This window comes from Bubalus bubalis, chromosome 12, assembly GCF_019923935.1.
Source record: "Bubalus bubalis isolate 160015118507 breed Murrah chromosome 12, NDDB_SH_1, whole genome shotgun sequence".
NCBI classification, from domain to species: domain Eukaryota; kingdom Metazoa; phylum Chordata; class Mammalia; order Artiodactyla; family Bovidae; genus Bubalus; species Bubalus bubalis.
Window position 1 is genome coordinate 24,321,299 of NC_059168.1, and position 26,228 is coordinate 24,347,526.

The 26,228-nt window shown below is 44.4% G+C and overlaps 1 long non-coding RNA gene across 7 annotated transcripts in view; it reads left to right on the forward strand.

Moving 5' to 3' along the window:
* Positions 1–26,228, forward strand: part of LOC102412960 — a 65,560-nt gene that overhangs the window by 26,006 nt on the left and 13,326 nt on the right. For 3 of the 7 annotated variants that reach the window (XR_006543275.1, XR_006543271.1, XR_006543272.1), the window contains 4 exons: positions 6,170–6,441; positions 8,924–9,107; positions 9,664–9,803; positions 10,851–10,982. This is a non-coding gene — a long non-coding RNA (uncharacterized LOC102412960). Of the gene's footprint in view, positions 1–4,572; positions 5,735–6,169; positions 6,442–8,923; positions 9,120–9,663; positions 9,804–10,850; positions 10,983–26,228 lie in introns of those variants that run through there. The other 4 variants (XR_328043.4, XR_006543273.1, XR_006543276.1 and 1 more) reach the window with 4 other exon arrangements.

Consider the following 26,228-nt stretch of genomic DNA (forward strand, 5'->3'; position numbering starts at 1 on the left):
GTATTCTTGCCTGGAGCATCCCATGGACAGAAGAGCCTGGCGGGCTCCAATCCATGGGGTCACAAAAGAGTCAGACACGACTTAGCCACTAAAGGACAATGGGCTCTAGAGCATGGGCTTCAGTACTGGTGGTGCACAGGCAGCCTGTGGAATCTTCCTGGGCCAGGGAAGGCAGACTCTCAACCACCGCAGCTCCAGGGAAGTCCCCGAGCTACTTCCACAGGCTTCGATAGGTGTTCCCTCCATCCGGGCCGACCCCTCCGATGTCTGTGTGACCTGCCATCTTGCCGCTTTCACTTCTTTCGCATCTCTGCACAAGTACCCCATTATCAGGGAGGCCTTCTCCCCCCACCCCAACACACACCCAGCCTTTTCTTCTCCTTGCTCGCTCTCTACCACTATCACAACCTGATACTGCTACTGCTGCTGCTGCTAAGTCGCTTCAGTCGTGTCCGACTCTGTGCGACCCCATAGACGGCAGCCCACCAGGCCCCGCCGTCCCTGGGATTCTCCAGGCAAGAACACTGGAGTGGGTTGCCATTTCCCTCTCCAATGCAGGAAAGTGAAAAGTGAAAGTGAAGTCACTCAGTTGTGTCCGACTCCCAGCGACCCCATGGACTGCAGCCTACCAGGCTCCTCTGTCCATGGGATTTTCCAGGCAAGAGCACTGGAGTGGGGTGCCATTGCCTTCTCCTATCACAACCTGATACATAGTTATAATTTGTCGTCTGTTTTGGTCCCTACCCTATGCCTTGAACCTGGATCAGTGCCTAGAACGTCCAGCAAGTGTTCATCACATTTGTCCGGGGTGAATGATCTCCTTAAGAACAAGGCCATGTCCCCTTTTCCTGCCATACCTGACTGATCAGAGCAGGCAGTAAAAACAGATGCTCTTTGCCAAGCAGGGGCTCTGTAGGAAATCCAAGGGGAAATACAAAGGAGCTTTCCAGATCCAACAATCACCCCAAAAACCTAGCTGTTCTAGTAGGAATGCCACTTTCTTAAAGCTATATCTTCCGTGACCACCTTTTGAGCTTGGGACCACCAGCTTGTCCTGTGTTCTTACCCTTCAGGGTATACATGAAGCTTCCCAGTGCCCCGACTAACAAACTTTCAGGCAATTACACTTTCATAATAATATATCCCTCTCAGAGCTATACCACTGAAAGGTGTTCCTTCAACAACAGAAAGATTTATTACTTTCTTCCCCTACAGAAAAACCACAAAAATATTTTCTTCTTGACTACAGCAGTGAGTTCCAAGTTTCATTAAAGAACTGGCCAGATGCTTCCTCCTAGCTTGTGTGGGAAGAAGTTAAGATAAAGGGCACTTGGAACTCTACCTCTGAACACCTGCCTCATACCTTATTCCCTCATGACAGGTCTTCTTCCTGTTTTCCTGGGGTTGGTGATATTGAGCTGTATGTGACCTGCTTCTCCCAGCAGCTGGGGCTCTGGAACACCCCTCCCCACCCTCTCCTTCTGGGTATTAATAATAGATGGCTTTTATTGAACTGTGCACCTGCCATAAACCAGACATGGCATTCACAAATTGTTTCAAATTCTTAATCTCCAAACTGGAAAAAGCTGTAACCTGAGTGTCTGCTGCTTGGACAGCCCCTCTCTCTGTAACAGCAGAGTCTGTCTTTCTGTCTCTGTCACTGAGAACTACTCTCCTCCAGTAGATTTGCAGAGAAGAATGGGTCTCTCATCTCCAAAGCCAGTCCAGGCTGTGGCCAGCTCCACTGCTTTCTCCTGCCCCCAGCTCCACCCTCAGCCAGGTTCCTGCTCGCCGGAGTGTGGGGCTGCCATCTTCCCCGGGCATGACACTCATGGTGGCCTTGGGGGTGACATTGACAGAATAACGGCCCCCAGAACGTCCACATTCTGGAACCTGTGAATATGTTACCTTACATGGTAAAAGGACTTTGCAGATGCAATTAAGTTAAGGACCTTGAGTTGGGGAGATTGTCCTGAAATATCCGGGTGAACACGATGTAATCACAAGGGTCCTTATAAGGGAAAGAGAGTAAAAGTCAGAGAGGGAGATATGACGATGGGAGCAGAGGTCAGAGGGATATGAGGAATAGGCCAAGGAATGCAGGCTGTCTTTAGAAGCTGAAAAGGGCAAGAAAACAGATTCTCGCTTGGTGGATTCAGAAGGAATGCAGCCCTGTAGACATCTTGATTTTAGGTCTTCTAACCTGCAGACAGTAAGACACTGCATTTGTGGTGTTGGTGACAGTTCGTTATACCAGCCATAGAAAACTAATACAAGGGACAGTGCAGGGAAGTCACATTCGCTATTGTTGTTTCTCTCTTAATTCTACACATCTAACATGAATGTGTAGGCCACTTCATTAAAAATTTGGGATATGTATAGGGGAAAAAATGAAAATTAAACATAATTGTTCCCAGAGCCCCAAGTGAAGAAGGAAAAGCCCTTAGCAGTGTGTCTTCATAGGCCTGGTCCATTTCCTAACCTTGCTGACCAGTCCCAAGGCCAAACCTATTTCTTCTTTTCCTCTGTGAGCCCACTGCTCTCCATGGTGCCATTCATTCATTCAACAAGTGTTTACTAATTGCATGTGGTGTCCAAGGCACCATTCTAGGTGCTGGGAGTAGAGCTCACAAAAGACAAAGAATACAAGCTATCACTATATTTACCATTTACTACAACACCCCCCACCAAGCCCCATAATATCCCCACTCAACAAAATCCATCCAACCCTTACCCTCTACCACAAATAGGATCATCTATAGTATAAGGATAGTCCACAGCCAAACATTTTTCAAAGTCTAAGTTACTCAGAAATCATACCGTTGTTAGATGACTCCCAGAATAATCTATGAGAGGTTTCATTTCTCCAGCTCTTGTTCTCTTTAGGGTCCCTCCGCCAGAGTGTAATCAAGGTACCCCTCTTCATTCTTCCTGTGGTCTTCTGATCACCAATGATTAATTCTTAGATATCACACACACACACACACACATACACATACACCAAAGAAAAACCATCAGTGTTAGTCCAAATCCATACTAAGGAAGTGAGGGGAGAATCATCCTACATGAATTTCATTCTTCCAACACATTCTGCCCAACTAAATGGGGACATGCCTCACTTTTGTTATGCAAAGCAGCTCCAATTCCCCCTTTCTCAGTTCCTACCTGTAGACTACGCCCAGGACCTGCCCTAGCAATACTGCCTATTACGATGCCCTTCCGAACAGAAAGACCTCTAGTCATTACATCATCCCTTTCCACCCAGAAGCTTGGTAGATGTGCATTTTAGATTCATTGAGCCGCATCACATTCCTATCCAGGGCTTCTTCGACTAACAGACTCCACGAGGGCATGAATCTGCACCCTCTTTCCCCAATCCCTACCAAGTGCTCCAGAGTTATGGGACTTTTCTAGCTATAGGAAGGAACTCCCAAGGGAAAATACCTCCTTTTCATCACTTGTAAATGATTCTCTCCTTCTTCTTCTCCTCCTCTCCTATGGTCTTTTTCTAACAAAGGATAAATGGGCACCATCCAGCAGATACTTCTTAAAAAAAAATTGTATTGGAGTATAGTTGATTTACAGTGTTGACAGGTGTCCATCAAAGTAATTCAGTTATACATATACATACATCTACTCTTTCTCAGATTCTTTTCCCAGATTCTTATCCCAATTACAGAATATTGAGTAGAGTTCCCGTCCTATATCATAGGTCCTTATTGATTATTTTATATAGAGTAGTTCCTATATCATAGGTCCTTGTTGATTATTTTATATAGAGTAGTTGCTGCTGCTGCTGCTAAGTCACTTCAGTCGTGTCCGACCTGTCCCCCATAGAGGGCAGCCCACTAGGCTTCCCCATCCCTGGGATTCTCCAGGCAAGAACACTGGAATGGGTTGCTATTTCCTTCTCCAATATAGAGTAGTGTGTATATGCTAATCCCAAACTCTTAATTTACCCCCTGCCCCACATCCTGGCCTTTCCCCTTTGATAACCATAAGTTTGTTTTCAAAGTCTGAGTCTGTTTCTGTTTTATACATAAGTTCATTTGTATCCTTTTTTTTTTTTTAGATCCCACAGATAAGTGCTATCACATGATATTTGTCTTTCTCAAGCAAGTACTTTTGATTAAAGCAAATATTAGCTCTCTGGGCACTGAGAAATTTCAGAAGGAAAAAAATGTTAGCAGTAGAATCCAATGAAGCTTACTACCATTAGCTACACAGTGCTGGTTGAAGGGTGGTTACTGTAATAGAAATAAAAATGCATTGATTATGTGTTTACTGAGTGCCGGGGCTTTACTAAATGTTTTTCTTGCCGTTAGCTCATTTAGTCCTCCTCAGTGAAGCTGCTGCTGCTGCTGAGTCACTTTAGTCGTTTCCGACTCTGTGTGACCCCCATAGACGGCAGCCCACCAGGCTCCCCCGTCCCTGGGATTCTCCAGGCAAGAACACTGGAGTGGGTTGCCATTTCCTTCTCCAATGCATGAAAGTGAAAAGTGAAAGTGAAGTCGCTCAGTCGTGTCCAACTCTTCGTGACCCCATGGACTGCAGCCCACCAGGCTCCTCCATCCATGGGATTTTCCAGGCAAGAGCACTGGAGTGGGGTGCCATTGCCTTCTCCGCCTCAATGAAGTTAGGATGATTTTTATCCACATTTCACAGATGAGGAATTTGAGGCTGTGAGGGGTTAAGAAAATTGCTCCAAGATTACATTGGGACTTGGTGGCAGAGTTGGGGTTCAACCAGCTTCACCTAATGATCAGACCTTAACCTCTGCTGCACTGTGCTTTAGTGACTGGGATCCTCTCCAGGCTGGTACCTCCCATCTCCAGTTCCATTCTTAACTGAAAATGATAAAGGCAGGAAAGAAGGAAAAGACAGGTTTCCTGAGCAAGTTTGAGCACCCTGAGAATTATAGATAGGTGAGAAGAAACCTGAAGCCAGGAATAAGAAATTTTAAATTACAACTAATTGAGCAATAATAAGGTTGGAAATTCATGGTTTAGAGTCAAGCATGGTGTCGGGACCAGTGGCAACATTTATTTTGAAAAGTGTCAAGGACTGCCACCTCCATTTAGATGCTTTTAATAAATGACAGTCTAAAATACTCTAAAGAGAATCCCAGCAGAGACTACAAGCCAAGAGTCTTTGGCTTACAAAATCATGGGGGCTGCTACTTCCTAAGTTACCATGCACGGAAGCAAAACTTGGCAGAATCAGAGACAAAGGATTTTGATCTTGTTCCCACCATTGCAAAACAAACCGCTGGGTTACCTCCGTTGCTGCTCCTGAGTACCAAGATCCTGCTAGGCACTGTTTGGAAGAGAATCCCATTTAGGTCTATGCCCCGGGAAGTCAGCCCCTCTAGAGGTAGTCCCCCAAAGACCTAAGTTCAGGGTCTTTTCGACACCTTTTTGTTTTCTGCGGAGTTCTATTTCTTAAGGAAATTTTCCACATGTAATTGAGCTGCTACTCTGACACCATTTTCATTGAGTAACTCATGGTGATGTCACACCAGCCAGGCACTAGGGGAAGCCCTGCTTTTATGGGTTGGCTCTTAATTTAGGAATTTTTATTTTCTGACTTCCCTCTCCCCCCCCCCCCTTTTTTTTTTTTTTTTTGCTGGACTCCACTGCATTTGAGCAAGATGCCTGAGTGGTGAAGTGTTGCCTGCTTTTGAGAAAAGGAATTCCTGCTCGTTGAGAGGCAAATGGTTGAGTGAAAGCAAGATGTGAGTCCTGTAATAGTACATCTTAATTGGAGAGTTGGCAAGAGAGGAAAGATGTGTAGGCTTGGTGTGGGCTCCATTGCCCCTAATGGGGTTCGTGGAGCTGAGCTGAAGAGGTAGGCCACAGACAGCAGGACTCACAATCCCTCCCGCTGCCAGTGTCCTGTGTACCTAGGGAGCCAACTGCCTCCTCCCTGGCACCTGGGCAACCACATCTAACCCATATCCCAGCTTCCTCCCTCGCCTCTCGGCTGCTCTGTGCAAGCTTGGCAAACCTCGCCTGTAAAAGCCTAATCCAAACAGCATGTCCGCTGAGCTCAGTGGGGTGACTCATGTGCAGTGATGCGTGAGGCCAGCAAGTGGAGATTAGGATCTGGCCCGCCCGCCAGCCTACCCTGCACTTCCTTTGATCAACTCTGATGGTTTTTAATTCTGCAGAAGCAGCTTCCTGCCAGGGACAAGTACCTCTTCTTGGTGGAGGCTGGAGCCATGTCGATGCTGACCTACTTGTCAGTCAAGGCCTGCATGTGCTGATGGCAGGCAGACTGACACTCTGGGCTCACAGCCCACACGGAGCCAAGAGGGGAGCCTCTTTCGCTGAGGTGCCCGTGGTAACATCAGAAGCTTGCTTCGAAGCCAACACCAGCAAGGCCATGCGTGTGAGCAGCCCGGTTTCTGAACCTGATCCTGGCATTGGTTAGACTCACTAGGTAATAAAGAAAAATGGGACTCTCTCTAGGGGACTTTTTTTGGTAAGCTGGAACACCCCTAAGGACAGTGTTTGGCACAAAATGAAACACTCACTGGGCTCTTCAGAAGTGCCTTTTCACATCTGTTTTGCTCAAAATGGAACACATTCGAAGTATATTACTTTCTTGAACTTTTTTTCCCCTGCTTGAGTGGAATGTGTTTGCCTCTTGCTTCTTCCAAATCCCCTCAATGACCAACACCAAGCAGAGCCCCTGAGACCAGGTCTTATTCTCTGTGTTTCTCTCTCATCCTTTATCATGCTCTCTCCTTTCTCTCACTTTTCTCAGGAAGTGAAGGAGTGATTCTCAACCTCAGTTGCAAGTTAGGGAGACCCTGGGGTCAGGCTCGGGCTTTAAAAAAATCCCCAGTTCCAGGCTCCACCCTAGCATAATTCATCAATAGTGCGTGCCTGTGTGTGTGCTAATCACTCAGTGGTGTCTGACTCTTTACGACTCCAGGCTCCTTTGTCCATGAGATTCTCCAGACCAGAATACTGGAGTAGGTTGCCATGTCCCCTTCCAGGGGGTCTTCCAGACCCAGGGATCAAACCCAAATCTCATGTCTGCTATATTGGCAGGCGGGTTCTTTACCATTAGCACCACCTGGGAAGCCCTCAACAGTGTGTGAAGTTCCCCATTGTGCAGGCAAAATTGAGACTCATTGAAATTTAGGGTCACATGGCATAAGCTGTCAGCCCTAGAAATGCTTCCTGTTTCCCTGTCTGTCCTTCCCACCACCATTTGATCTGAGAGCCTTCTAGAGACTGGTGTATATTGATACTTTAACCAGGTTAAGGTAAGATGTTACCTAGATAGGGTAATTAGACTACCTATTAAAAGAATTTGTTCCTCTGATTTCAAGTATTTACCCTCCCCTTGTGATTTAGCCGAGATTGAACATGAAGAACTGAAATACAGAATAGGTGGATCTCGCAGGGAAGAAGTAGAGGATAGCTCAGTACACAGCAGAGGGACCAACCCAAAGGGAATTTCTGGGAGACAGGTTTGTATATGGTGGTAATGAGCTGTGGGTAGGGCTTCCAGATCAAATAAGGACCACTAGCTTAATTTGAATTCCAATAAACAACAAGTAGTGCAATATTTGGAACATACTTATACTAAAAAATTATTCATTGTTTATTTGAAATTCAAATTTAATTGGATGTTCTATAGTTTGTTTGCTAAATCTGGAAATCCAGTTGTAGATGGCAGAACTGCGAGGAGAATTTTGGGCATCTGAGGTAGTGGTCGGTCTCACCTGCGTGCATCACTGTCCTCCAGGGTGTGTTGAGGACAACGGGTAGAATTTGGGGCCGTCCCAGTGACTAGGGATTGTTAAGAGCATCTAGTAGGTGTGAAGCAGGATGCCAAGGATACTGCAGTATGTAGAATAGTTCCAATGAAGAATTATCCCATCTAAAATGCCAATATAGTGCCCCGACCTGTCCCACCCACTTCACCATTTTACTGAGGACTCACCTGATTGCCTTCACATAATTGCTCCCTAGACAGTAATGCACTGGCTTCTCAGACTAAGTTCAGAAACTATCCCCAGAAAAGAGCCAGTTGGATAAATTCCAAGGTACATGCTTCATGTAGTCCAGCCAAACTATATAAATGATCCAATGAAATGAACCCTTGAAATTAACCCCAAGCCTTCAAAGTTTACAATAAGTACTGCCGCCTTCGGGAAGCCTTCCTTGACTGCTCCAGTCTTCACTGATACGTTTCCTCAATCCCTAGAATCTTTGTTCTTCTCATTTAATGCTTGAACATATTCTAATCGTTGCATGTGTCTAGCCTGTGAGTCTCACTAACCACCTGGGAGATATTGGGGAAGTGAGACCAAGTTCTGGGTGACCTTGGTCATGTTACTAATTTGATGGTTAGTTTTGTTGTTTGTTGCACTTTCCAGGTTTTTTAAAAACTCTGGTGTAGCTGAAATTAAATGTACAACTAGGTGAAGCAGTTAAAGTAAAGATGAAAGGGGGGGTTGAGAAACCACATAGAGGAAGGGGAAGATCAGGAACTGGAGATAAGATAATTTTGTAAATGGGTATTAAACTTAAGTTCAGGCTCCCTGACAGTCAAAGCAAAAAGGGAAACACAATTGGTTACTGTCTGGAAAAAAAGGAAGCAATATTAGCTCATGAGGAAACATAATCTTTTTCTTGTGAATTCTAAGTGAAATTTATCACATAGATCCTAAAAGACAAGAGGCTGAGAAACATAATGGAAAATGTCTTCCACTGTGTTTTCGGAAGATATCAAAATGTGGGTGGGCTTTTTTTTTCTTTTGGTTTTTGTTTTTCTATTTCTTCTGTTTACTTTCTAAGAAATATGGGACTGTAGTATTAACTTTGACTCAGTGAAGGCCGTCTTGTAAGGTGTTAAAAATATTCTTTTCTTTTTTTTTGTTTGTTTTGTTTTGTTTCATTTCTAGTGATCTGATTAATCAGGGGGAACTCAGAAGTTTTCACTGCCCGGAGCTTTCCCATGGACAGAGGAGCCTAGCGAGCTACAGCCCGTGGGGTTGAAGAGTCAGGACTGAGCGACTACACAACAACAGCTTTCATGAAGGCTTCATGTGTGGCTCTCCCAGGAGCTCTGACAGCCTTCAGGAAAAGGTAGGGATGCTTGTAAGTATCTAGGGTTGTGGTGAGAGGTAGCAGAAGGATGGCTGGAAACAGCCACATTCTACCTCGCACCCAGCCTCCCCGCCATCCTCTCCGCACCCCGCCTTTCCCCCCAAGTTAGAAGCAGATAGCTGGAGTTATCCAACTATCTTTCTAGCCACATCCTCAGGAAAGGGATAAAGGAAAACAGAGTGTCACCAAGGGCCCACCCCAGGGCAGGATCCTGAGAATGGCTTGAGGGACTGCCTAATCCCATGTATCATCCTTCAGTAAAGTGCTACAATTTGGGGTTATTTTGCCTCTCTTCTAAAGTCAGGGAACAAATAATCAGATGACTCAAAAAAAAAGAGTTTCCTTTTTTGGTTTTATTTGGGGCTTTTTTTGTTTTGTTTCTAGACCAACTTACTAAATGGGTGGGGGACTAAAACAAACGGAAAATAAGCCACAGATGAACCCCCCACCCTGGGCTGGGCAACATCCGTAAGAGAAAACTGTGGCCTGGGACTTTGAAGGGTGGCTGCTGAGCACACGTGTCCCTTCTCCCTAGCCACCCACCCCCATCTCGGAGGCCAACCCTTCTGCGTGGTGGCTAGCAGTGACAAAACCAAGATGAATCACCATATGTCAGGATCCATAAATTGTGAAAAGTCTAAGCAGCAGGTCTGGGATGAGAGATCAAGGCCAAAGGTAAATATTTCTGACATAGGCTTTTGTTTTCCGATGGTGGCAGCTTGGATTTCCTTCCTGTTGGTGAGAAAAGGATGGAGGGGCTAGGCGGGGCTGATCCAGCTGCAGAAGGAAAGGCTGCTAGAGCGGGCGGGGACTGCACTCCTCACTCCCAGGGAGCCTTCCCACAGCTCCCCCGCTTCTCCTTGCTGAGGCTGGAGGTAGGGGGCACCCAGGGAGAAGTCTCTACCTCCTTCTCTTAGGAAAATTCAACCTGGTTGTGCTGACCTTACTGGCCTAGGGGCCTTGCTTCTGGGTCAGAGGACACCAGCCTCAGTGCTGAAATGTGTCTCCTGGACTTATTTCTAATCCTCTGGCAGGTCAGTGTTGACTCACGCTCTCCCTTCACATGGGATTAGAGGAAGGGGGCTTAGGGTCATTTTTGGCTACTGAGCATCTGAACCCCCTTCCCATGTTTGGGATGCTATCACTTCATGAATTTCAATGCCCTAAAAAAGACTGTTCTAGTCTTCTAGAAGTCTCTAGAAAAGTCTAGTCCACTTTGCAGCTAGGACATGGACATACAACCAAGACTTGGCCAATCAGGTGCTCTTGCTCCGGAAGGAATCAGAAGTTATTAGCATCAACAAAGTGGGACATTGGAGAATCCTTTCTGGGGGAGGCTGCAGGGTGACAAAAATATCCAGGCTCCCACTGCCCATGGTGGTATCAAGTGTCGAGGGCTGAAGACAGTGATGGAGGAAGCGGTGGTGCAGCACTCAGCAGTGGCAGCAGGGGTACCCTCATCTCACTCTTTCTAGGCTGTGATTCTACCTGTGGCCTCACATATGATCCTGAGTTCTCAGTTCTTACGTTTTCTGATCCTGTTTTTCAGCCTTCTCAGGGATTATTCGATAGCTTTTTGAGAAATTCCTTTTCTTAAATCCGTCAGAGTTAGTTTCTGTTGCTTGCAGCTGAAAACCCTGATTCTGCCCAGCTACAACTGGTTTCAGTCAATCATTTACAGATGCTCCTTTTTTTTTTTCTTTCCTGCTTGCATTCTTCAAGCCTCTGTCCTCCTGGCAATTCCACAAGTAATCCAGAAAAGGAGGAACGAGCATGCAGAGAATTTGACCACAGCTGGGAAGTGCGCCAAGAGAACTCTGAAGAACTTGAGTATTAGCTCCTTCACTTTGTTAGGTGGGGTGGATGTGGGGCTGTGGGATGTTCCTCTTATGTTGTTCTTCTCATCTCTAATTTGGTTATACAGTGATTCCCTATGGCACTTACAGAGCCCATGAGGGCATGGACTGAGTCGCCTTGTTTTCCCCAGTATCCAGGCCATACAGGATGCTCAGTAAATAGTAGTAAATCGTGACAGAGAAAGTTTGAGAAAGAATTCAGGGGAAAGAAGGTACATATATCCTTAGTGTCTCTGTAAAAAAAGAACTGTCTCAACTACGTGGGCTGGTGAGTCGAGCCAACACTGCAGGCATTTGGTGGTGTTGATTAAAGAGCAGGAACCTGGAGCTTTAGCCATCAGACTGTCAAAGACAGAGACACACTCCCAGGCAGGCAGAGCCTAACCTGAGTCTAGTCCAGGGAGAATGTCAGTCCATTCTTTCTTGGAAGGGAACCCCAACAGTGCCTGCAAGTTCAACTGAGATGGCTCTCCAGAAAGCATTTTGAATCAATTTCAAATGCATTGACAGTACTTGGTTGAAACCCCAGACAGAGGTTGAGGGTGGGTGGAGTTAGTTTGAATCTAGAAGACCAAGAGCAGGTTACCTTAACCATAAAAGAACCTCAGTGCATCTATTGTATGGGCTTCCCAGGTGGTACAGTTTAGGTAAGGAATCTACCTGCTGATGCAGGAGACTCAGGTTACATCCCTGGGTTGGAAAGGATCCCTGGAGAAGGAATGGCAACCCACTCCAGTATTCTTGCCTGGAAAATTCCATAGGGTTGTAAAGAGTTGGACACGAGTGAGCATACACACACGCACACACGCATCTTGTTTTGAGTAACATTTATTCAGATTTGAGTCCACAAGGAAGTGTTTGCTACAAACTGACTCTGGTTCTAATAATTGTTTGTGGGATTAACCAAGGAAACATTTACCTTAGGCAGCTCTCTTAACTAACCTAAGTTTTCATTTCTTGATTTTAAAATCTCTAGTTATAGAGAGTTTGGGCTATCTTGCTCACTAATTTCCTAGCTAAAATTCGATGTTTCTGTTAATTTTCTTAAGGACAAGAATCATGTGTTGTTTTCCAAATACCCTTGCATCCAAGTACAAAGCTGGACCCAGGAGGCACAGACAGCCCATGGTGTGGCCATGTTCTGAAAAGACTAGGCTGCTGCTGCTGCTGCTAAGTCGCTTTAGTCATGTCCGACTCTGTGCGACCCCATAGACGGCAGCTCACCAGGCTCCCCCATCCCTGGGATTCTCCAGGCAAGAACACTGGAGTGGGTTGCCATTTCCTTCTCCAATGCATGAAAGTAAAAAGTGAAAGTGAAGTCGCTCAGTCGTGTCCTACTCGTAGCGACCCCATGGACTGCAGCCTACCAGGCTCCTCCATCCATGGGATTTTCCAAGCAAGAGTACTGGAGTGGGGTGCCATTGCCTTCTCCAAAGACTAGGCTAGACCCTTCTAAGACCTTTCTCAAGCCAGGACCTAAGGCTAGCAATGAGAACGTTAGAAGGGGGAAAACACTGTAACTAGGATCTGTAACCAGTTACAGGTCCTTCTGAACTGTTTGTGGTGCTTAGTTCGGCTAGTGAAGCTGAATTTCCAAGATATCTACTTCTAGCCTATGCTTGTCCCTTGGACTGCAAGGAGATCCAACCAGACCATGCTACAGGAAATCAGTCCTGAATATTCACTGGAAGGACTGATGCTGAAGCTGAAACGCCAATATTTTGGCCACCTGATGCAAAGAACTGACTCATTTGAAAAGACCCTGATGCTGGGAAAGATTGAGGGTGGGAGGAGAAGGGGACAACAGAGGATGAGGTGGTTGGATGGCATCACCAACTTGATGGACTTGAGTTTGAGTAGGCTCCAGGAGTTGGTGATAGACAGAGAGACCTGGTATGCTGCAGTCCGTGGGGTTGCAAAGAGTTGAACATGACTGAGAGATTGAACTGAGCCTATGCTTATCTTTAAATTCACATCGAACAGTAGAAGATAGTTAAAGCTGCTCATACATCCAATACTGTCTGGGGTTAGTGAAGGAGAGAATTGTGAAACATCATGTGTGTGTTAGTCACTCAGTTGTATCTGACTCTTTGCGACCCCATGGACTGTAGCCTGCCAGCCTCCTCCATCCATGGGCATTTCCAGGCAAGAATACTGGAGTGGATTGCCATTTCTTCTCCAGGGATCTTCCAGACCCAGGGATTGAACCCAGGTCTCCTGCATTGCCATCTGAGTCGTCATACACATGCACGTATATTTCAAACCTGTGCTGTGCATCTTGGTTTCAGCCCGTGAAATTCTGTGGTGACTGTTTTTGCTCCGAGAAGGTGCTGTGCCTCTTTCCGTCCTGGGCTTAGAATGATAAGCAGATTAGAAGGTCATGAGTGACAGCGGCCAGGATGGTCCTCTTACTTCCTCCGCTTCCTCTCTCGGGAGAGGCCGGAGGACTCTGGAGAAAACAGAGATGGGAAGGAAAACAAGTCAATCCCAGCGTGGGGAGCAGGGAGGGGAGAGAATGGTGACAGACTGTGGGAGCTGCCAGCAAACATCTGATTCCCTGCATTGCTCGGAGGAGAGGAGGCAAGTCTTCCCAAATCCGGGCGCCCCAACACGATTGCGAAAGCCACGCCCATCGGCCCACAGACGGCCAACACTGCTGCAGAACCAGTGAGACACCTTGGGAAACCGCCCGAGTTTCTGGAGACTCTGTAAAAGCTGCCTTTCGCCCTGGTGGATGCTGGAATCCCAGCACTGGGTGACCCAGAGCCGCCTTTTGTTCACGGCAAAGTTAATTTCAGAAATGTCGTTCTCGGTTGGATGCGGTCCCGGGGCCAAGAGTCAATGCCTTCTCCCACCGGCGGCACGGGGTGGGCTGAGCACGCGCGCAGAGGCGCTCCTCGAGCTTTGAAGTCAACAGAGGTAGGCAGGGCAGGCCACGGTGGAAAACTGTGAAGTCAGCAGAGTTATCGCGGGCACTCCTCCCTTCCCCCTTGCTTCCCCTTTCTCCACCCATTTCCCCCCTCTCAGCTTGCAGCTTCTCATTTCCCAGGGGATCGTGCAACAGAAGAAAAGCCGTCCAGAGATACGAGGGGCCAGCCCACGGCTCCAGCTATCGAAGTATGCTCCCCCCACCCCCCACCAAGTCTAAAACAAACACAGGAACGCATTCCATACATTTCCAAAGACTAGAGAGCGCACACAGAAATCCTGGCCTTTGTGCCTTCTCCCTTAAACCCCACGAGTTTGGGGCCTCAAGTTTGAAGCCGGCTTCCTGCCTCCCCGGGGTTTTTTGAAAGATTCAAAAGTGCCTCAGACCAAGACAGCTGCTTGGTTGATGGCTCACATTGAAACCACAAATTATAAAATGATAAATCGCTGCTCAAAGCTCTTCCAGGAAAGACTATGTTGTCAAGATTAAGTTACAACCTCATGGACCTATGAGTGAGTCGAGCTGCTGACTAACTCTCACACTTCTTTTCCTGCCGAAGATGTTTTTGCTTCGTGAACTTTCACTGTTTCTGAATACTTGAAACAAATGACTGAAGGCAGGAAAAACATCAGGGGACTTCTTAACCCATGGAGCTTTTTACAGGCTTTATTATGTAACGGCTGCTTTCGTTTTGTGAGACCCAAAGGAAGTTGAAGAAATCTCTTTCTTCTTGAGCACTTAACTGCCAGCGATCTGTGAGAAATGGCTTCGTGTGGGCAGCTCCACTCACTTGAAACTCTAGTTGGAACGTGTAGTGTGTGCTAAATCAAAGCTGGTTTTAAGGAATTTGGGTCTTAAAGTATCTGTTCAGTGATTTGGGCAGGATTGCAACATGAATTACTGTATTTGGTTCCCATGAAATGAATTCTTTGGACTACTCTTAACGGGTCTGGTCTAGTGATAGAGTGTGACAAATAATTAGGCCACATGCATTCTCTCATGTAATGATGCTCCTCTCTGCCAGGGTTTTGGCAGGCAGAAGGAGGTAAGATGAAATGCTTGTTTGACGCCCGTACATTGCCTTGCTGAGGGGTCTGGCACACTGACCTCATTGAGATCACCTGGGGCTGCAGGAAGAAAATCATCCATCCATTATGTGTCTCCAGCACAGGGCCTTGGTTACACAACTCTGATCCGGTTTCTCCAAGGCCACTCAAGTCTTGAGGACCATCAGACTGTGAGTCATAATCACTTTAGCATTGACTCCTAAGTTCCCTCTTGTTGACTTGACACCTCAAGCCCTTCAGTTTCCCTCTTTCTTGGAGGCCTTGGGTTGTGTGTGGCAGTTTTTGTTTTCTGATGTCATCTTGTGTTATCACCCACGCCAGCCACTGCAGGGCCTGCCGCAGCTACTCTTGTCTCTGCTTTTCTTGAAGGCAGGCCTGCTGTCATTACTGCTGCTTTTTCTGGGCTACTTCAAGTTGTGGAGAGAGTTCTTTTCCTGTGATTATAGCTCTTTCTTCCAATTTTGACTGGTCTGGCGTCTCTGTGATTATAGCTCATTAGGACTCCTGAGGCTAGGAGGCACTATTTTTTTATGCTACCTTGTTTTTATTTTTTTTTAAATAACATATACTGTAACTTACTTTTTGCAGGGAAGTATAAATATGAAAACAATAATAGTCATTAATCCCACAGTCCAGTAACGCTTCACAGTATTTTTTTAAAAATAAAAGTAATAAACCCAAGGGAAAAAAATTAAAGCAATAAAAATGGTATCAGAGAAAAATAAAAGCTCCTCTTCTGCCCCTAAATCCCTCCCCAAAATATAACTACGATTGCTAATTTTTGTGTATCCTTGTTACTGCACATATATGTACGTCCTTTAACAAAATTTTACATAAAAATAATCTTTCTGTACTCATCATCATTCTACATTTTGCTTTTTTCACCTAAAAGGCTATCTTAAGAGATTTTTCCATCTATGCACTGCAGGGATACTCCCTATTTTTAATGTCTGCATAGTCTTTGTTAGAAGAGAATGTGCCTTCCAAATGAAATGCATTCAAATAAAATAATTCCAGGTCATTTCTGTCCCTTACTTCCTCCACTCCCTGAATCCAAAGTGAATTATCTGACTTACAAGTTTGGAAGAATAACCTAGGCATATTAGTTTCAACCCTGGCCTCCCTGAGACTCTCATTTTCACAGTGGTGGAAAAACTAGTACCTTCCTTGTATAGAGATTAGATGAGTTAATATATGTAAAGCTCTGATGCATAGAAATTATTCAGTAAGTGCTAGTTCTCATAATTAATTTTGCATATGCTGTACTGGGACTTGCTCTCTCCCTTAACAATATATCTTAGGGATTATTCCACAGCAGTATATATGCACGCATGCTTAGTCACTCAGTCGTGTCCAGCTCTTTGTGACCCCATGGACTGTAGCCCGCCGGGCTCCTCTATCCATGGGATTTTTTCAGGTAAAAATGCTGGAGTGGGTTGCCATTACCTCCTCCAGGAGATCTTCCCTGCCCAGGAATTGAACCCATATCTCCTGTGTCTCCTACATTGACAGGCAGATTCTTTACCTGCTGAGCCATTGAGAAAACCCACTTATAGACATACTTCATTTTAAAAGTGGCTAGTATGGTGTTTCATAGTATAACCTCACTGTAGTATATTTAGATATGTTCCACTTTGGGTTGTTTCTAACATTCAACCCTTTCTTATCTGAGGATACAGAGTTCTGGAGTCAGTCATTGTAAGGTTCACCTGCCATAAGTATATTTCCCTTTATTTAACAAACATGTATATCATTTACTACCTGTCATACAATGTCCTAATCACCTTTAAAACTTTATTATTAACTCATTAATACTCATAATGATGCTTTTGAAATAGGAGCAGTTTAATCTCCATATTACACATTGGGAAACTGAGGCACAGAGAGGTTAAATAACTTACCTGAGATTACATGGCTGGGAAAAGGAGGACTGAAAAAGCCAGGCCAGGCAGTCTGGCTCCCAAATTCACACATTTGACCTCCCTGTCCACATTCTTCACCTCTCTTTATTCTAAACCCTGTGGCATCACTTCAATAAGACCCTGAGACTCATCTTGTCACATTTCACACCCCTATTGTGGATGGGAATTCAGCCTTTTTGGAATATACTTAGGGATGTATAGGTGATTTAAAAGAGAACATGATCGGGACTTTGCTGGTGGTCCAATGATTAGGACTGTGCTCGCCAACGCAAGGGGCACGAGTTCAATCTCTGGTCAGGGAACTAAGATCCCATGTACTATGTGGTGGGGCCAAAAGGAAAAAAAATAAGACAAAACATGTTTGCTGAATCAGTCTGACTCAAATTACCAAGAGCCAGCTTTTCTAAGGACTGTCCCGACTATAGCCAGCCAGCATGGAGAAAGCTTTTCAAGTGATGATACCAGCATTTGCCTTCAGAGGTCCCAGGTCTGGGCTCTCAACTCTGCCACAGTGGCCCGCTGAGCAAACTCACAATGCAGGTCAGCAGACAGCCTTAAAATAAACAAACATGTTTGTGCTGTGCCCGGTTATGAAACAGTGCGTATCCAATTTGGTAGTGCAAAACTCATGCAAATAATCTTTGCTTTTTCCTATTCCTGCTGTGTATGAGTCTTTGACTTGGCCAACTCAAATTCCTAAAATACTAAGGTTCAGAAAGTCTGGTCAAAGTTTACTAGTTAAATATGAAACCCTGCCTCCTCTATCCATCATCACTGCCCCCATCCCTACCCTCAAGCCACTTTAGCTTTTAGACATGTGTACACTAAATGCCTTTTTCTTTAAAGATATGAGTGAGATATTTCTTTTGGAGTATATCCAGATAATCTGGCAAATCCACACTTGATGTTAGCCACAGGGAAGAATATTTATCAAAAAAAAAAAAAAAGAAAGAGGAACAAAATATAAAATTAGGGCAGACCATGGACTCACCCTCTTAGAAATCAGAAAAATGGAAGACCTTACCAAACTGAAGGGCTTAATTTTTTTTTTTTGCTTTGTTAATGGAAAAATATGTACACATACATAATTTAATATTCTGGAAAATCTTAATGATTAGCATTTACATTTTCATTTCAAAAGTTATTGCTTATTCTAATGTACTAAAACCTGTACTTTTTCCTTTTGTACATAAACTTCTATCTCTGGGTTCTGTCTTTTAGGAAGAAAGTTACTTAAGGCCAGTTTTTTACCCATCCTGAAGCTTAAATTTTGGCTCAAGGAGCTTCCTGTCCTACTCCAGCTGTGACATGTTGAAAATAAACCTGGCAATTGAGACAATTTGTTATACTTTCTGAGCTTTTGCTGTGGCTGTAGCCCTTTATGTCTTAGGAAATAGGGTGGGAGATAGGGAGAGAAGTGGGGGAGAGGGAAGGAGAAGGGGAGGAGATCTGATGGGAACAGGAAATAGGGTCTTCCGGTTTTCCCAGGCCTTCTTTCTGCTCCTTTTACCTTTGCATCCTCCAAGGGGATGAACTGCCTCTGCACATACAGGCGCACCTCACTTTATTGTGCTTCACTTTTTTGTGCGCTTTGCAAATATTGTGCTTTTTACAAATGGAAGGTTTACGGCCATCCTGCATCAAGGAAGTCTATCAGCACCATTTTTCCAGTAACATTTGCTCATTTCATAACTCTGTGTCACACTTTGGTAATTCTAGCAATGAACGTGAAAAAAGAGTCACTCAATTGTGTCCGACTCTTTGTGACCCAATGGCCTGTAGCTCAGTATGCTTCTCTGTCCATGGAATTTTCCAGGCAAGAATACTGGAGTGGGTAGCCATGTCCTCCTCCAGGGGATCTTTGTGACCTAGGGATCAAACCCAGGTCTCCCGTTGTGCAGGCATATTCTATGCTATCTGAGCCACCAGAGAAGCCCTTTTTCAATATTGTACTTGCTACGGTGACATGATCAGTAATATTTCATTTTAGTACTACTACTCGCTGAAGGCTCAGATGACAGCCTTTTTTAGCAATAAATTGTATTTAAATTGGGCTTTTTCTATGGCTCAGTGGGTGAAGAATCTGCCTGCATAGGAGACATAGGAGACACGGGTCCCATTCCTTGGTCAGGAAGATCCCCTGGAGGAGGAAATGGCAACCCACTCCAGAATTCTTGCCTGGAAAATCCCATGGACAAAGGAGCCTGGTAGGCTACAGTCCATGGGGTCACAAAGGGTTGGACATGACTGAGTGACTGAGTACACATGCATGTATTTAAATTAAGGTATGTTGTTTTTTCAGACATAATGCCATTGCACACTTGATGGGCTACAGAATAGCCTAAGCATAAATTTTCTGTGCACTAGGAAACCAGAAACTTCATGTGACTTGCTTTACTGCAGTCTTCACTTTATTGCTGTGGTCTGGAACCAAACCCACAGTATCTCCGAGGTCTGCCTGTGCGTCTAATCCAACTCTTCTCACAGGGAGGTAGTTGAGCAAGAAGGGATTGTGTTGGGATGGGAGCAGGAATTTGTCTTACCCTTAATTATAATGCACAGTGCCGGAGATTGAACACAGGAAACTAGATTCTGGCAGAATTGCTAAGAACAAAGACAGAAATTGATTTAAAAAGGAGTGATCCATTTTTCATTAAAAATACCAACCACACACTCACAAAATTAATCACCATATCCTCCCACCCCAGTATCATCTACTGGAAACTGCTCTAAACCCTTGTCCCTACTGAAGAAGTAGGCCCAACAGCCATGTTTTGTAGCTTGTTATCCAGCTCTCCATTCTCATGGCTGATTGGACAAGAGGTGAATACCCGATTCAAGGGCAGTTAATCCGTAAATTCACTAGATTCCCATGACCTGTAGCCAGATATGAAAAGAGAAAGAGATCCTGGGCTAATCAGAGTCATTTTCAGAGGAGTGGCATGAAAGCAAAGAGAGAAGTTATTAGCAGTGCAGAAAGGAGGAAGGGCGAACTGTATTTATAATGATGAAATCCCACAGACACCGATGAATGTCTGTTAGTGAGGTCTGTCAGGCCACCTCAAATTGAGAACTAGCTTTTAGCACTAGTTTCTCTGAGGCCAGCCCGTTACAGTTTCTGTTCTTGCATTTCTGAAAGCTTCCATTATCTTATCTTGTATTTTTCTTAAAGTTCTTATACTCGAGCTAGCTGGAATGAGTGCCTGGTGGTTGTAGCCAAGAAAAAGCCAAACTAAAGCATTATTAAATAGGCAGGCAAAAATAGAGCCAAAATAAAGAGGACTGAGAAGTCAGGAGAGTCAAAGCCAAAAGCGATGGGAGTAGGTGACTTTTGTTAAGGTTCTTGAGGTTGCCGATAATGTTGTTGAAACTAGTTCAAATTGATTAAAGAAGAAAAAAGAAAAGGAATTCACATATTTATGTGAAGGATGCTTAAGTAGAGCAAGGGCAGCCAGGACTCTTAAGAACTAGTGACAGTTCCTCAAAATGTTAATCATAGTGTTATTACCATATGACCCAGTGATTCAACTCCTATGAAGACTTAAGTGCACACTAGAACTTGTGTGCCAGTGTTCATAGCAGCATTATTCAGAATAGACAAAGAGCGGAAACAACTCCAATGTCCACCAACTGACGAAGGATAAAGCAATTAGCATACCCCTATAATGGAATATTATTTTATCGTATAAAAGAAACGAAATGCTGATACATACTACAACATGAATGAACCTTGAATAAGTGAAAGAAACTAGACACAAAAGGTCACTTATTATGTGGTCCCAGTTGGCTACTGGGGGCTGGGCAGAGTGGGGAATGGAAAATGATTGCTAATGGGCCTGGAGTTTCTTCTGGGGGAGATAAAAATGGTCTGGAATTAGATAGTGATAGTTGCTGTACAATTCTGAATATAATTTAAAAAAAACCCAACTCAATTGCATACTTCATTTTTTGAAATATTTATTTTTATTTATTTGGTTACATCAGGTCTTAGTTGAGGCACATAGAGTCTTCGATCTCCGTTGTGGAATATGGGAGCTTTAGTTGCAGCATGTGGGACCCAGTTCTCTGACCAGGGATGGAACCCAGGTCCCCAGCATTGGAAGCTCAGAGTCTTAGCCACTGGACCACCGGGGAACTCCCTCACTTGTATACTTTTAAAAGAGTGAATTTTCTCAACATGTGAATTATATCTAAAGCTATTATTACAAAAATTATATACATATGAAAACAGAACAAAGCCAAACAAAACAACAATATTGTGTCTCAAAGTGGAAAGCCAGGAAGAGAAAACCACATGACTCTCTCTGTCTCTCTCCACCCTCTACCTCCCCAGGCTGTCATCTCTGCTTCCCTATGGACATCTACTTCATTCTTCCCTCTCTACAAATCAGCTTTCTTTGCTGCTTCATGCACAGAGCAGCCTATAAACCCCACGGTTCACACTTATGTGTTGTGACAGAGACTAACCAGGTGGTCACCTGTCCACTTGTTCTTCATTCTGAGCATATAATGAAATGACATTTTTCAGCATCCTTTGCAGTTCAGTTCAGTTCAGTCAGTCAGTCGTGTCCGACTCTTTGAGACCCCATGGACTGCAGCACACCAGGCTTTCCTGTCTATCACCAACTTCTGTAGCTTGCTCAAACTCACATCCATCGAGTCAGTGATGCCATCCAACCATCTCATCCTCTGTCGTCCCCTTCTCCTCCTGCCTTCAATCTTTCCAAGCATCAGGGTCTTTTCTAACAAGTCAGTTCTTCACATCAAGTGGCCAAAGTATTGAATATTCAGCTTCAGCATCAGTCATTCTGATGAATATTCAGGACTGATTTCCTTTAGGATGGACTGGTTTGATCTCCTTGCAGTCCAAGGGACTCTGCAGTCAAGTGCAGTCATATGATGAATTACGGCCAGGAAAATGTGGGCAGAAGTGATACATACTATTCTCAGGCCTGGTCAATTAAAAAACCTACTCTGTACCTCACCATCCTCTTCCTCTTCCTTTGACTGCTGTTGCTGCTGCTGTTCAGTCGCTTCAGTTGTGTCCGACTCTGTGCGACCCCATAGACGGCAGCCCACCAGGCTTCCACGTCCCTGGGATTCTCCAGGCAAGAACACTGGAGTGGGTTGCCATTTCCTTCTCCAATGCATGAAAGTGAAAAGTGAAAGTGAAGTCGCTCAGTCGTGTCCGACTCTTAGCGACCCCATGGACTGCAGCCTACCAGGCTCCTCCGTCCATGGGATTTTACAGGCAAAAGTACTGGAGTGGGGTGCCATTGCCTTCTCCGCTTCCTTTGACTAGGACCTTAGAAAATAGTTGAACTGCTAGATGAAAAACGAGCCTGGATATTTGATAAAATTTATTGGAGCACAGCATTTCCCCATTGACCTATTTGAACTGGATATGATTGAGAAATAAGCTACTGAAATTTGGGGGTTGGTTGTTGCAGTAGCTAACTTACTCTGACCATATATGTCCTCTGTACAAGAGACTAACCCAGATTGACTGGTTGGGCTCTCAGATCCAGTGTAAAATCTTCAGATAAGAAAATTGCATTGGTCCTAAGTGAGTCAGGAAGTCTCCTAGTTCACTTGTCTGAAGCTGAGGCATGAGGTCACAGGGCATAAACATAGTTCCCTGGGGGCTACTTACATAAGCAAGAGGCATTTCTTAGAGAAAAGATGTCCACTCTAATGGTTAAATAGGAGGGGTCACTGTGAATTAGGGAAATGAAGATGCAATGCCCAGAGCAACTCTATGTTTCTCCCCCTAATACATTCATAGATAGAAATATAGGTATGGGTATAGATATATTATAGATATGGATGTAATATATTCTGGTTCCTAATTTTAAAGGTAAAATGCTTTTTAGGAAATTTGAAAAAAGAAAAAAAGATTGAGTCACCATTTTGCTGTAACTCCTCCCCTCCTTTCCATTCCATTCCTTCTCCTCCCCCCATCCTAGGGGACAGTACAATGCAATGTGTGCCTGCTAAGTCGCTTCAGTCGTGTCCGACTCTGTGCAACCCCATAGACGGCAGCTCACCAGGCTCCCCTGTCCCTGGGATTCTCCAGGCAAGAACACTGGAGTGGGTTGCCATTTCCTTCTCCAATGCGTGAAAGTGAAAAGTGAAAGTGAAGTCGCTCAGTCGTGTCCGACTCCTAGCGACCCCATGGACTGCAGCCTACCAGGCTCCTCCGCCCATGGGATTTTCCAGGCAAGAGTACTGGAGTGGGGTGCCATCGCCTTTTCTGGTACAATGCAATGTGTGCCTGCTAAGTCACTTCAGTTGTGTCCGACTCTTTGCAACCCTATGGACTGTACCCCACCAGGCTCTTCTATCTATGGGGTTCTCTAGGCAAGAACACTGGAGTGGGTTGCCATGCCCTCCTCCAGGGACTCTTCCTGACCTGGGGATTGAGCCTCTGTCTCCTGCAGCTCTTGCATTGCAGGCAGATTCTTCACCACTGAGTCACCAGTGTAGCTAAGAGTAGTTAACTCTCTAGAATGAGATTACCTGGCAATAGCTTTGTTTCACTGTTTCCTGGCTCTGGGATGTTGGACAAATTATTTAACTTCTCTCTGTTCTAATTTCTCCATCCATATGGGAATATTAATAATAGCACTTACCATAAAAGAGTCTCATGAAGATCAATTAGTTAATTTGTTCAGGGTATAGGAATGTGCCTGGTTCATAGAATTTATTTGCTGTTTGTTGTTATTATGTATTTGAGACTGCATTGCAAATTTAAAAATTTTTTTCTAGAATCTTCTAAAGATTAAAGGTGGACTGTGTCTTTAGTGACAACTCTTTTTATCTTCTTGAAGATCCCAAAGAAGTGGCAATCAGTTGTTCTTGGGGATGCTCTGAACTGGTGGAGTTATCCAAATGCAGATATTTACATGGAGATTAAAAAGCAGAGACTTTACTTCATTGACAAAGGTCCCCATAGTCAAAACTATGGTTTTTCCAATAGTCATGTAGGGATGTGAGAGTTGGATCATAAAGGAAGCTGAGCATCAAAGAATTGACGTTTCTGAGCTGTGGCATTGGAGAAGACTCTTGAGAGTCCCTCAGACTGCAAGATCAAACCAGTCAGTCCCAAAGGAAGTCAGTCCTGAATACTAATTGGAAGGACTGAGGCTGAAGCTGAAGCTCCAATACTTTGGCCACCTGATGTGAAGAACTGACTCATTAGAAAAGACCCCGATGCTGGGAAAGATTGAAGGCTGGAGGAGAAGGGGCCTACAGAGGATGAGAGGGTTGGATGGCATCACCAACTCAATGGACATGAGTTTGAGCAAGCTCCAGGAGCTGGTGATGGACAGGGAAGCCTGGCATGCTGCAGTCCATGGGGTCTCAAAGAGTCGGACACGACTGAGCGACTGAACTGTACTGAGATGAAGATACTGAGGTTTTTGTTTAAAGAACACAAAGAGCCATTTTTATTGGCAGGAGGTGTACCTCTCCCAGATTATTGTAATGTCTCATTTCCTCTGTTAACGGTCTGAATCAAGAAGTTGGGGCCTCAGGACTTGGGTCAAGAGGATTAGAGGAGACTCCCCATCCAGGACATAGAAAGAGCTCCTGCACCACACTGGCAGCTGAAAGCAAAGGAGCAGGATGCTAGGCAGGAGCCCCTGGAAAGAGTCTAATGGGGGAAATTTAGGAGCAGTGATATCCAATATCCACTTTTACAGGTTTTTTTTCCTGCACTGTAATTCCCCTCTGTAATCATTAAGACTTCATGAAGTTTGTTAAAATTGTAGCCTTATGTTAGCAGCATCCTGGGAAATAGAAAGAAGGTTTTCACATTTCATGGTAAGGTAGATATTAGAGAGTGACAGCCAGCTGGAAAAGCTGTTATGAGATGACTAGAGGTGACTGGGGAAGAATTCTGGAACAGAGCTGCTCAGTGTAAGGTGACCAGTGGAAACCAGCATGGATTGGGGAATATGTAAATACCTGGAAAGAGGCAAGGAAGGTAATCCAATAAAGCTGGAAAAATCTGGATCATCTCTCTCTCCATATGTGTTTAAATGTGTGTTTGTGTGTCTGCATACATGTATAGAATTTATATCCACTTTGGATTTATGGCATATACTTTTCCCCATTATGTTGTGAGCTTTCTTAGTGTCTTTAAATATTGTTCAAGTACATAACAAGTATATAATGAATAATGATCTCTTAATACTCTATGATTTTATTCTCTTATTTATTTAACTACTTCCAATTATTAGACTTTTTTTCAGTTTTTCACTTTTGTAAGTAACACTGCAGTGGACATTCTTACATATTCTTCTGTGCATATTAAAAAATTATTTCTCAAGATAAGTTCTCAAAAGTCTGTTTTCTGTGCTAAATTGTATGACCAGTCTTAGGCTTTTAATATATATTGACAAATTGCCTGTTGGAAAGCTCATAGCCTAAAGGACTCCATAACCACTACACCACATCTTCATGTTAGATTAGCTGTGCTCATTTAAAGAGGCTGAACATGATAAATATGGGACAGTCTTGGCTTGTTACCATGAGATTTCACCAAGGAAATATGTCTCAATTTCCTTGTCAAAAACTTGGCTTTCATTACCTCCAGGATTGCTGGATAACATTGAGTTCCCTGTTCTATACAGTAGGACCCTGTTGGTTATCCATTTTAAATATAGCAATGCATACATGTCAATCCAAACTCCCTATCACTTCGCCCAATTCCCCCCCCACCCTATTGGAAACTGTAAGTTAGGTCTCTGAGTCTGTGAGTCTGTTTCTGTTTCCTAAATAAGTTCATTTGTATCATTTCTTTTTAGATCCCACATATAAGAAATGTCATATAATATTTCTCCTTCCCTATCTGATTTACTTCACTCGGCATGACAATCTCTAGGTCCATCCATGTTACTGCAAATGGCATTATTTCATTCTTTTTAATGGCTGAGTAGTATTCCATGCATATATGTACCACATCTTCTTTATCCATCCCCCTGCCAATGGACGTTTAGGTTGCTTCAATGCTTTAGCTATTGTAAACAGTGCTTCAGTGAACATTGGGGTGCATGTATCCTTTTGGGCCATGTTTTTCTCTGGGTATATGCCCAGGAGTAAGATTGCTGGATCATGTGGCAACTCTATTTTTAGTTTTATTAAGGAACCTCCTGGAGAAGGCGATGGCACCCCACTCCAGTACTCTTGCCTGGAAAATCCCATGGATGGAGGAGCCTGGTAGGCTGCAGTCCATGGGGTTGCTAAGAGTCAGACACAACTGAGTGACTTCACTTTCACTTTTCACTTCCATGCATTGGAGAAGGAAATGGCAACCCACTTCA